The sequence below is a fragment of the Hemiscyllium ocellatum genome (genome assembly GCF_020745735.1).
Source record: "Hemiscyllium ocellatum isolate sHemOce1 chromosome Y unlocalized genomic scaffold, sHemOce1.pat.X.cur. SUPER_Y_unloc_2, whole genome shotgun sequence".
NCBI lineage: Eukaryota > Metazoa > Chordata > Chondrichthyes > Orectolobiformes > Hemiscylliidae > Hemiscyllium > Hemiscyllium ocellatum.
Window position 1 is genome coordinate 183983 of NW_026867601.1, and position 10734 is coordinate 194716.

A 10734-nucleotide genomic window follows, 5' to 3' on the forward strand; every position below is an offset into this window, starting at 1 on the left:
GCTTGTGTCCTCTGGTTCGGCACTCACCCATCAGCGGAAACATGTTTCCTGCCTCCAGAGTGTCCAATCCTTTAATAATCTTATGATGGGTCAGGGAACCCGTCTGATTCTAAGCAGCGTAATGGATAACGTGACCGCCTTCGCATCAGAAGGTTGTAGATTCGAGTCCTACCTGGCTTGGGAGCAATGAGAGCTTTATTCCGTATGCTTCCTTTTGCATTTCCGTTTCTGAGGTGATGGAATTGCATTCTTGCGTTTTGGATTTGAAAGTTGCATTTCAGCCCGTTGCAGCTCATTCTCACACAGGTGTATGTCAGCTTCTGAGGAGCTGTGGGGATTTCATCAGTGCTCTGTCGAATTTGAAAGCAGTATTTAGGTCCATTACAATCTGTTGTCAGACCGATGCATAGCAGGTCCTGATTTGACACAATGTGAGGAGCTGCTGGGATGAGAACCGTGTGTTTTGCAATTGGAAATTGCATTCCTGTCCATTGTAGCTCATTGTCAGACCGGTGTATGACAGCTCCTGTTATGTCAGGGTCTGTGCAGCTGCAGGGATTGGATCAGTACGTTTTTAAATTTAAAAGCTGCAATCGGGTCTGTTGACCGTTTTAAATTCCAGCTCACCGCAGCATCTCTCATTGTCTGTCCAACTGGCTTGAGTTACACCTAAAGCTGCCTTTTGCTGGAGAAGCAGGTATGCGAGGTCGGAGGGCAAAAGTGAAGCACAAGGGGCGGGTATAATGCTGAGAGTTTTGCCCCTCACAGGGTATGAGTCTGTGTGTCTCTCTCTGTGGGTGAAAATAAGGATGTGTTCGTCAAGGGTGGGCACAAAACAGTGTGATCATTTCAAACTTCAGTCCCATTGCTGTGTCATTTAAGATCACTGGGAGAATCTCTTTGACATGTTCACTGCAAACATCCGAACATACAATGTTATGGGTCAAGACCTGGAATCTGGGACTAGAAAAGCTGGATGTCTTTGAGCCGCACTGCACGATGGGCTGAATGGTCGTTTCTCATTCTGCAAAACTTCAAAGACAAATTGAAATTAATGGGCAGATAAAAAATAATCAGAAAGAAAAAGACAAAAGCGGTATCACTGAGAATAAATGCGAATGCTTCTCCCACCTTCTCATGTTACCTCCTGGTTCAGATTCGGTTCTCTCACCGCCGCGGCACTGGTTCTATTCCCGGTCAGGGAATGGGTGTTGTGTTCTGTAAACATCGAACATAGAACATAGAAGGATACAGCGCAGTACAGGCCCTTCGGCCCTCGATGTTGCGCCGACCGAATCCTACCTAACCTATACTAGCCCAATAACTTCCAAATGCCTATCCAATGCCCGCTTAAATGACCATAAAGAAGGAGAGTTCACCACTGATACGGGCAGGGCATTCCATGAACTCACAACCCGCTGTGTGAAGAATCTACCCCTAACATCTGTCCTATACCTACCACCCCTTAATTTAAAGCTATGTCCCCTAGTAACACCTGACTCCATTAGCGGTAAAAGGTTCTTAGTATCTACCCTATCTAAACCCCTAATCATCTTATACACTTCTATCAGATCTCCCCTAAACCTTCTCTTCTCCAATGAGAACAGCCCCAAGTGCCTCAGCCTTTCCTCATAAGATTTTCCTACCATTCCAGGCAACATCCTGGTAAACCTCCTCTGCACTCGTTCTAAAGCTTCCACATCCTTCCTATAGTATGGCGACCAAAACTGCACACAATACTCCAGATGAGGCCTCACCAGAGTCTTATACAACTGCAACATGACCTCAGGACTCCGGAACTCAATTCCTCTGCCAATAAAGCCCAGTACACCATATGCCTTCCTCACAGCACTATTTACCTGGGTGGCAACTTTCAGAGATCTGTGTACATGGACACCAAGATCCCTCTGCTCATCCACACTACCAAGTAGCCTACCATTAGCCCAGTAATCCATCATCTTGTTATTCCTACCAAAGTGAACGACTTCGCACTTAGCTACATTGAATTCCATTTGCCACATTTCCGCCCAGCTCTGCAACTTATCTATATCCCGCTGTAACCTACCACTTCCTTCCTCACTATCCACAACTCCACCGACTTTCGTGTCATCCGCAAACTTGCTTACCCAGCTTTCAAGTCCTTCCTCTAGATCATTTATAAAGATAACAAAAAGCAATGGTCCCAAAACAGATCCTTGTGGTACACCGCTAGTAACTGCGCTCCAAGATGAACATAATCCATCAACTACTACCCTCTGTCTCCTTCCAGCCAGCCAATTCCTAATCCAAACCTCTAATGTATCCTCAATGCCATACCTCCGAAGTTTTAGCATTAGCCTACCATGGGGAACCTTATCGAACGCCTTACTAAAATCCATATACACAACATCTACTGCTTTACCCTCATCCACTTCCTTGGTCACCTTCTCAAAGAACTCAATAAGGTTTGTGAGGCACGACCTGCCCTTCACAAAACCATGCTGGCTATCCCTGATCACGTTATTCCTACCCAGATGTTCATAAATCTTATCCCTTACAATTCTCTCTAAGACTTTGCCCACCAAAGAAGTCAGACTCACTGGCCTATAGTTGCTAGGGCTATCCCTACTCCCTTTCTTGAACAATGGGACCACATTCGCTATCCTCCAGTCCTCTGGTACTATTCCTGTTGACAACGACGACATAAAAATTCAGGCCAATGGCTCTGCTATCTCCTCCCTAGCTTCCCATAGGATCCTGGGGTAAATGCCATCAGGCCCAGGAGACTTATCTATATTCAACCTTTCCAATATTCCCAAAACCTCTTCCCTGCATATTTCCAGGGCATCCATTCTAATTATTTGTGATTCCATATTCACATCAGCAACAGTGTCCTGTTCCTGAGTGAATACTGATGAAAAGTACTGATTTAATGTCTCTCCAATCTCCTCCGCCTCCACACACAACTTCCCACTACTATCCTTGACTGGACCGATACCTACCCTAGTCATCCTTTTATTCTTGACATGCCTATAGAAAGCCTTTGGGTTTTCCCTAATCCTACCAGCTAAAGACTTTTCATGTCCCCTTCTCGCTTCTCTTAGCTCCCTCTTTAGCTCCTTCCTGGCTACCTTATAACTCTCAATCGCCCCTACTGAACCTTCACGCCTCATCTTTACATATGCCGCCTTCTTCCCTTTCACAAGGGACTCCAATTCCTTACTAAACCACGGCTGCCTCACAAGGCCCTTTACACCATGCCTGACTGGTACATACCTATCGAGGACACGCAGTAGCTGCTCCTTGAACACTCCCCACATCTCATTAGTGTTCTTCTCTTGAAGCCTGTTTTTCCAATCCACACATCCTAAGTCATGCCTCACTGCATCATAATTTCCCTGCCCCCAGCTATAGCTCTTGCCCTGCGGCACACGATTATCCCTCTCCATCACTAAAGTAAAAGTCACCGAGTTGTGTTCACTGTCCCCGAAGTGCTCACCTACCTCCAAGTCTAACACCTGGCCTGGTTCATTACCTAGAACCAAATCCAATATAGCCTCCCCTCTTGTTGGCCTGAAGACATATTGTGTCAGGAAACCCTCCTGCACACATTGTACAAACACCGACCCATCTAATGAACTCGAGCTATAGCTCTCCCAGTCAATATCTGGGAAGTTAAAGTCCCCCATAACAACCACCCTGCTACCTTCACTCTTTTCCTGAATCATCCTCGCAATATTATCCTCTACTTCTCTAGGACTATTAGGAGGCCTGTAGAAAACACCTAACAGGGTGACCTCACCTTTCCTATTTCTAACCTCAGCCCAAACTACCTCAGATGGCAAGTCCTCTTCCATCGTCCATTCCACTGCTGTGATACTGTCTTTGACAAGTAATGCCACGCCTCCCCCTTTTTTACCCCCATGTCTGATCCTACTAAAACATTTGAACCCGGGAACGTGCAACAGCCATTCTTGTCCCTGTTCTACCCACGTCTCTGCAATGGCCACAACATATCGTGGTAACCGTATTCCTGACCAATTTTCCTCAAACCAGCAAGTTCATTGGATTTGTCCCAATCGTTAATAAGATTAACATAAAACAGAGAGCTGCAGATGCTGGAAATCCGACACCAAAAACAAGAATTGATGGAGAAACTCAGCAGGCCCAGCAACATGTGTGGAGAGAAGCAGGGTTAGTGTTTCAGAGAGACAGAACCAGGTTAGTTTTGCATTTCTATGTAATAGGGCCGAGAAAATGATCAGATTTATCTGTCAGAATGTTTATCAAAATCTCTCATTAGCTTACAGCGTTACAAATTCAAAAGGACTCTATCGGCTGTAATGCTGTTTTATTGCCCGGAGCTGCTGAAAGATTGTGCTTAAATGATTATTTCTTTTTCGATTCGTTTGTGTCAGTTCACAGCCATGTCGAAAGGAGAATTGGTCCTTTCAGTGTTTACATCAACATGTGTCTCCATTTGTGTCTCTTTCTCTGTGTATCCACCTGACCCTCTTCCACATTCTCCGACTCTCTGTCTGTCCATATCCCTCATTCCCCATCTCTGTTCTTCACAAAGCCTGACATTAGGAGACAGTTTGAGAGTGGAGCTGCTGAAAGGCTCTCTCCGCCCTGGCTGGACTGTGTAGAACTGGACTCACATTCTCCAATTAATATGTCCGTCCCTTCGACCTGAGATCAGGAGACATTTCTTCCTCAATATATTATCACACTTACAAATTCAAAATACAATACCTAATCCAACAGGACAAAAACACAATTACACTACAGCTATAGGAGCGCAATAATGTATTTACTGTTGGTGTGAAATGAATGAACGGCAACAGCAGACAATCAGGGGGGATCAGACCGTGTTGTTTGTGTCATTACCAGATCATTCCCCAGCAGGTCTGCAGTGTCTCCTGCCTCACCTCGTTATTTCCACCAAACTGGGAAAGAAGCGTGGCTGGGGGTGGGTTGGAGTAACAGAGGAGCGGAAGCAGAAATGTTTGTGAAATAATTGAAATAAACTCCACGTTCAATTAATAGTTAGAGAGAAATAAAACTCACTCGTGGAATGAAACCAGGAATCATCAGCCGGATCACCGACTCAAACAGCATGCTGAATTGTTTGGTCGGAGATCATACACTTGCAACAAGTTGACACAGTCACACATCAATACAATCAGCGATCACCGTTCAGATTTGAACGGAATAACCCCCATCTACTTTGCAAGTGCATTAACCAACTAAACCACATCACCAGGACATGAGCAGCTTCACTTACCGATATGTGCAGTCCGGTAACCACCTGGTCACTAAGTCCGAAATGTGTTTTCGGTATCACTGTTGCTCAGTGAGAATTGCAATCAACCTAAACTTTTGCCAAAACAGTTCACAGCTGAACATTCTTCACTGGAAATGGACAGAAATAAAAGACAATCTCCTTTAGCCTTGGCTTCAACATGATTCTTTCCATCCCTCTAAACTGACAGGGTAAAGAGGATGTGTTCAACCTCTTGGCGTCCCTTCATCATATTAATGCACACTCTCAGGGAACCTCACACCAAGAGGAACAGGGTCATTGAGGTGAATTGGCCAGCTGTGGTGTTTGAGTCAGTGTAAACAGTGAAGGATGACCCATGAACACCGACACTGACACCATCAGCTCCACCTCACATCCTGCCCCATGCCTCCCACTCATCTTTGCTGTTGTCATAAACATGGTCCCTTTTTTTCCAAACGTTGTTCCTTCTCTCAGGCATATTCTGTCCTTGATTATTTTTCAGATGGATAATAAAGCAGGCCAGGCTTACGATGAGACCGGTTTGGTACAGAGATGAAAAGGGTTTTGAGAAGCCTTTTATTTAGATATAAACAGATGAGACTTCAGGCCAAAGTGGTCATCTTTTAGAAGTCACGTAAAAACAATGACTGCAGATGCTGGAAACCAGGTTCTGGATCAGTGGTGCTGGAAGAGCACAGCAGTTCAGGCAGCATCCAAAGTGCAGAGAAATCGATGTTTCAGGCAAAAGCCCTTCATCAGGAATAAAGGCAGAGAGCCTGAAGCGTGGGGAGATAAGCGAGAGGAGGGTGGGGGTGGGGAGAGAGTAGCATAGAGTACAATGGGTGAGTGGGGGAGGGGATGAGGGTGATAGGTCAGGGAGGAGAGGGTGTAGTGGATAGGTGGAAAAGGAGCTAGGCAGGTAGGGCAAGTCCGGACAAGTCATGGGGACAGTGCTGAGCTGGAAGTTTGGAACTAGGGTGAGGTGGGGGAAGGGGAAATGAGGAAACAGGTGAAGTCCACATTGATGCCCTGGGGTTGAAGTGTTCCGAGACGGAAGATGAGGCGTTCTTCCTCCAGGCGTCTGGTGGTGAGGGAGCGGCGGTGAAGGAGGGCCAGGACCTCCATGTCCTCGGCAGATTGGGAGGGGGAGTTGAAATGTTGGGCCACGGGGCGGTGTGGTTGATTGGTGGCCTGTGCAATGAAAGGAGAGTGGTCAGCTCTCTAGCTGAGCAGTTCAGTTCAGTCCAGAACTGGTTGGAAGTTTAACAGTGAGCTGTGTGGAAACTCCCTGTTCTGCGCTTCTCACCTCAACCTGGAAGCATTTGACCTGTTTTTGTCCTCTGTTTTAAAGGGGGGTTGCTTATTGGGACTGTTGTGTATATTCGGAACAGCAAGCTTAGGTCAACTTTGGATAGATTGAGTTCTGTAGGGATTCCTAATTCTGTCGTTCGTGTTTCATGGTGTAATTTTGTGAATTATTTTATTCTCTGATTTAAACCTGGTAGTCAACTTCGCTAACTGAATCTGGGTAATTGTAAATGTACACTTACCAATACAAATTCCAAAGCTATGGGCTGGGCTGCCTGCTCACGAATGTTTTGAGCGGTCTGTCCTAGTCCATAACACGGTTCACCGTTATTTCACTTCCCTGCTCCACGTTTCAACTTAAACCCGGCTGTTTGCAGATGTCCGAATAGACCCTCTCACTGTTAGAAACGCATTCCTGGGATATCGCTGTCACTCAGTGGGATAGGACTCACTGCCCATCCCTAATTACTCCAGAGATTCAGGGAATACCCTAATGTCCCGGACACTTGAATCCCTCAGCGCGGTTGTACAGCCATGATACCGCTGGGAAGGGAGGTCCAGGATTTAGACCCAGCGACACTGAAGGGACAGCGGTACATTTCCAACTCAGAACGGTGAGATGATTGGAGGGGGATTTCCGGTGGTCGGTTCCCCGTGTATCTGCTGCCAGTGTTCTTCGAGTTCGATGCAAACAATCACTGGGCTGGTTCTGGCCAGAAACCACATGTGTCTTCTGTGTGCAACGAGGAACGGATTCTCATTCAGGCAATTCACACCAAGACAAATAAATCTTCATTCCCTTACTGGGAAACGTATCCAAGTCTGGACGATGCAAACACGGACTCTTCAGCAGGGACTCCCTTCCGTGCTGCTGACTGTAACCTTTGTGACCTGACTTACACACAGTTTTTTTGTTTAGATTAGATTCTCTACCGTGTGGAAACAGGCCCTTCGACCCAACAAGTCCACACTGCCCCTCCGAAGAGAAACCCACCCAAACCCGCTCCCCTACCCTCTATTTACCCCCTGGCTATCGCACCTAACACTGTGGTCAATTTAGCACGGCCAATTCCACTGACCCGCACATCTTTGGATTGTGGGTGGAAACCGGAGCACCCTGTCCCTGTCCTTTGGGTTATAACCACCTTCAGCAGCAATGCTTCTCTCTCCAAGTTTCCGAACAGTTCATGTTTTCGCCCTGGGATTCAATGTGAAGATAGTGGCGCTTTGATAAATTGATGTTGTTCAGGAGTAGCACTGAAAGAAGGTACAGAACAGCCTGATGATAACAAGGGCTCGTTCTGAGGCGATGGCTTGTGGTGAAGTGGCGCTATCTACAAATAGACAATAGACAACAGGTGCAGGAGTAGGCCATTCAGCCCTTCGAGCCTGCACCACCATTCAATATGATCATGGCTGATCATCCTTAATTAGTATCCTGTTCCTGCCTTATCTCCATAACCCTTGATTCCACTATCCTTGAGAGCTCTATCCAACTCTTTCTTAAATGAATCCAGAGACTGGGCCTCCACTGCCCTCTGGGGCAGAGCATTCCACACAGCCACCACTTTCTGGGTGAAGACGTTTCTCCTCATCTCTCTCCTAAATGGTCTACCCCGTATTTTTAAGCTTGTGTCCTCTGGTTCGGCACTCACCCATCAGCGGAAACATGTTTCCTGCCTCCAGAGTGTCCAATCCTTTAATAATCTTATGATGGGTCAGGGAACCCGTCTGATTCTAAGCAGCGTAATGGATTACGTGACCAACTTCGCATCAGAAGGTTGTAGATTCGAGTCCTACCTGGCTTGGGAGCAATGAGAGCTTTATTCCGCATGCTTCCTTTTGCATTTCCGTTTCTGAGGTGATGGAATTGCATTCTTGCGTTTTGGATTTGAAAGTTGCATTTCAGCCCGTTGCAGCTCATTCTCACACAGGTGTATGTCAGCTTCTGAGGAGCTGTGGGGATTTCATCAGTGCTCTGTCGAATTTGAAAGCAGTATTTAGGTCCATTACAATCTGTTGTCAGACCGATGCATAGCAGGTCCTGATTTGACACAATGTGAGGAGCTGCTGGGATGAGAACCGTGTGTTTTGCAATTGGAAATTGCATTCCTGACCATTGTAGCTCATTGTCAGACCGGTGGATGACAGCTCCTGTTATGTCAGGGTCTGTGCAGCTGCAGGGATTGGATCAGTACGTTTTTAAATTTAAAAGCTGCAATCGGGTCTGTTGACCGTTTTAAATTCCAGCTCACCGCAGCATCTCTCATTGTCTGTCCAACTGGCTTGAGTTGCACCTAAAGCTGCCTTTTGCTGGAGAAGCAGGTATGCGAGGTCGGAGGGCAAAAGTGAAGCACAAGGGGCGGGTATAATGCTGAGAGTTTTGCCCCTCACAGGGTATGAGTCTGTGTGTCTCTCTCTGTGGGTGAAAATAAGGATGTGTTCGTCAAGGGTGGGCACAAAACAGTGTGATCATTTCAAACTTCAGTCCCATTGCTGTGTCATTTAAGATCACTGGGAGAATCTCTTTAACATGTTCACTGCAAACATCCGAACATACAATGTTATGGGTCAAGACCTGGAATCTGGGACTAGAAAAGCTGGATGTCTTTGAGCCGCACTGCACGATGGGCTGAATGGTCGTTTCTCATTCTGCAAAACTTCAAAGACAAATTGAAATTAATGGACAGATAAAAAATAATCAGAAAGAAAAAGACAAAAGCGGTATCACTGAGAATAAATGCGAATGCTTCTCCCACCTTCTCATGTTACCTTCTGGTTCAGATTCGGTTCTCTCACCGCCGCGGCACTGGTTCTATTCCCGGTCAGGGAATGTGTGTTGTGTTCTGTAAACATATCGTGGTAACCGTATTCCTGACCAATTTTCCTCAAACCAGCAAGTTCATTGGATTTGTCCCAATCGTTAATAAGATTAACATAAAACAGAGAGCTGCAGATGCTGGGAATCCGAAACCAAAAACAAGAATTGATGGAGAAACTCAGCAGGCCCGGCAACATGTGTGGAGAGAAGCAGGGTTAGTGTTTCAGAGAGACAGAACCAGGTTAGTTATACATTTCTATGTAATAGGGCCGAGAAAATGATCAGATTTATCTGTCAGAATGTTTATCAAAATCTCTCATTAGCTTACAGCGTTACAAATTCAAAAGGACTCTACCGGCTGTAATGCTGTTTCTATTGCCCCGAGCTGCTGAAAGGCTGTGTTCAAATGATTATTTATTTTTGTCGTTTAGTTTCTGTCAGTTCACAGCCATGTCGAAAGGAGAATTGGTCCTTTCAGTGTTTACTTCAACATGTCTCGATTTGTGTCTCTTTCTCTGTGTATCCACCTGACCCTCTTCCACATTCTTCGACTCTCTGTCTGTCCATATCCCTTATTCCCCATCTCTGTTCTTCACAAAGCCTGACATTAGGAGACAGTTTGAGAGTGGAGCTGCTGAAAGGCTCTCTCCACCCTGGCTGGACTGTGTAGAACTGGGCTCACATTCTCCAATTAATGTGTCTGTCCCTTCGACCTGAGGTCAGGAGACAATTCTTCCTCAATATATTATCACACTTACAAATTCAAAATACAATACCTAATCCAACAGGAAAAAAACACAATTACACTACAGCTATAGGAGCACAATGGTGTATTCACTGTTGGTGTGAAATGAATTAACGGTGACAGCAGAGAATCAGGGGGGATCAGACCGTGTTGTTTGTGTCATTACCAGATCATTCCCCAGCAGGTCTGCAGTGTCTCCTGCCTCACCTCGTTATTTCCACCAAACTGGGAAAGAAGCGTGGCTGGGGGAGGGCTGGGGTAACAGAGGAGCGGAAGCAGAAATGTTTGTGAAATAATTGAAATAAACTCCAGGTTCAATTAATAGTTAAAGAGAAATAAAAACTCACTCGTGGACTTAAACCATGAATCATCAGCCGGATCATCGACTCAAACAGCATGCTGAATTGTTTGATCGGAGATCATACACTTGCAACAAGTTGACACAGTCACACATCAATACAATCAACGATCACCGTTCAGATTTGAACGGAATAACCCCCATCTACTTCGCCGGTGCATTAACCAACTAAACCAACAGCACCAGGACATGAGCAGCTTCACTTACCGATATGTGCAGTCCGGTAACCACCTGGT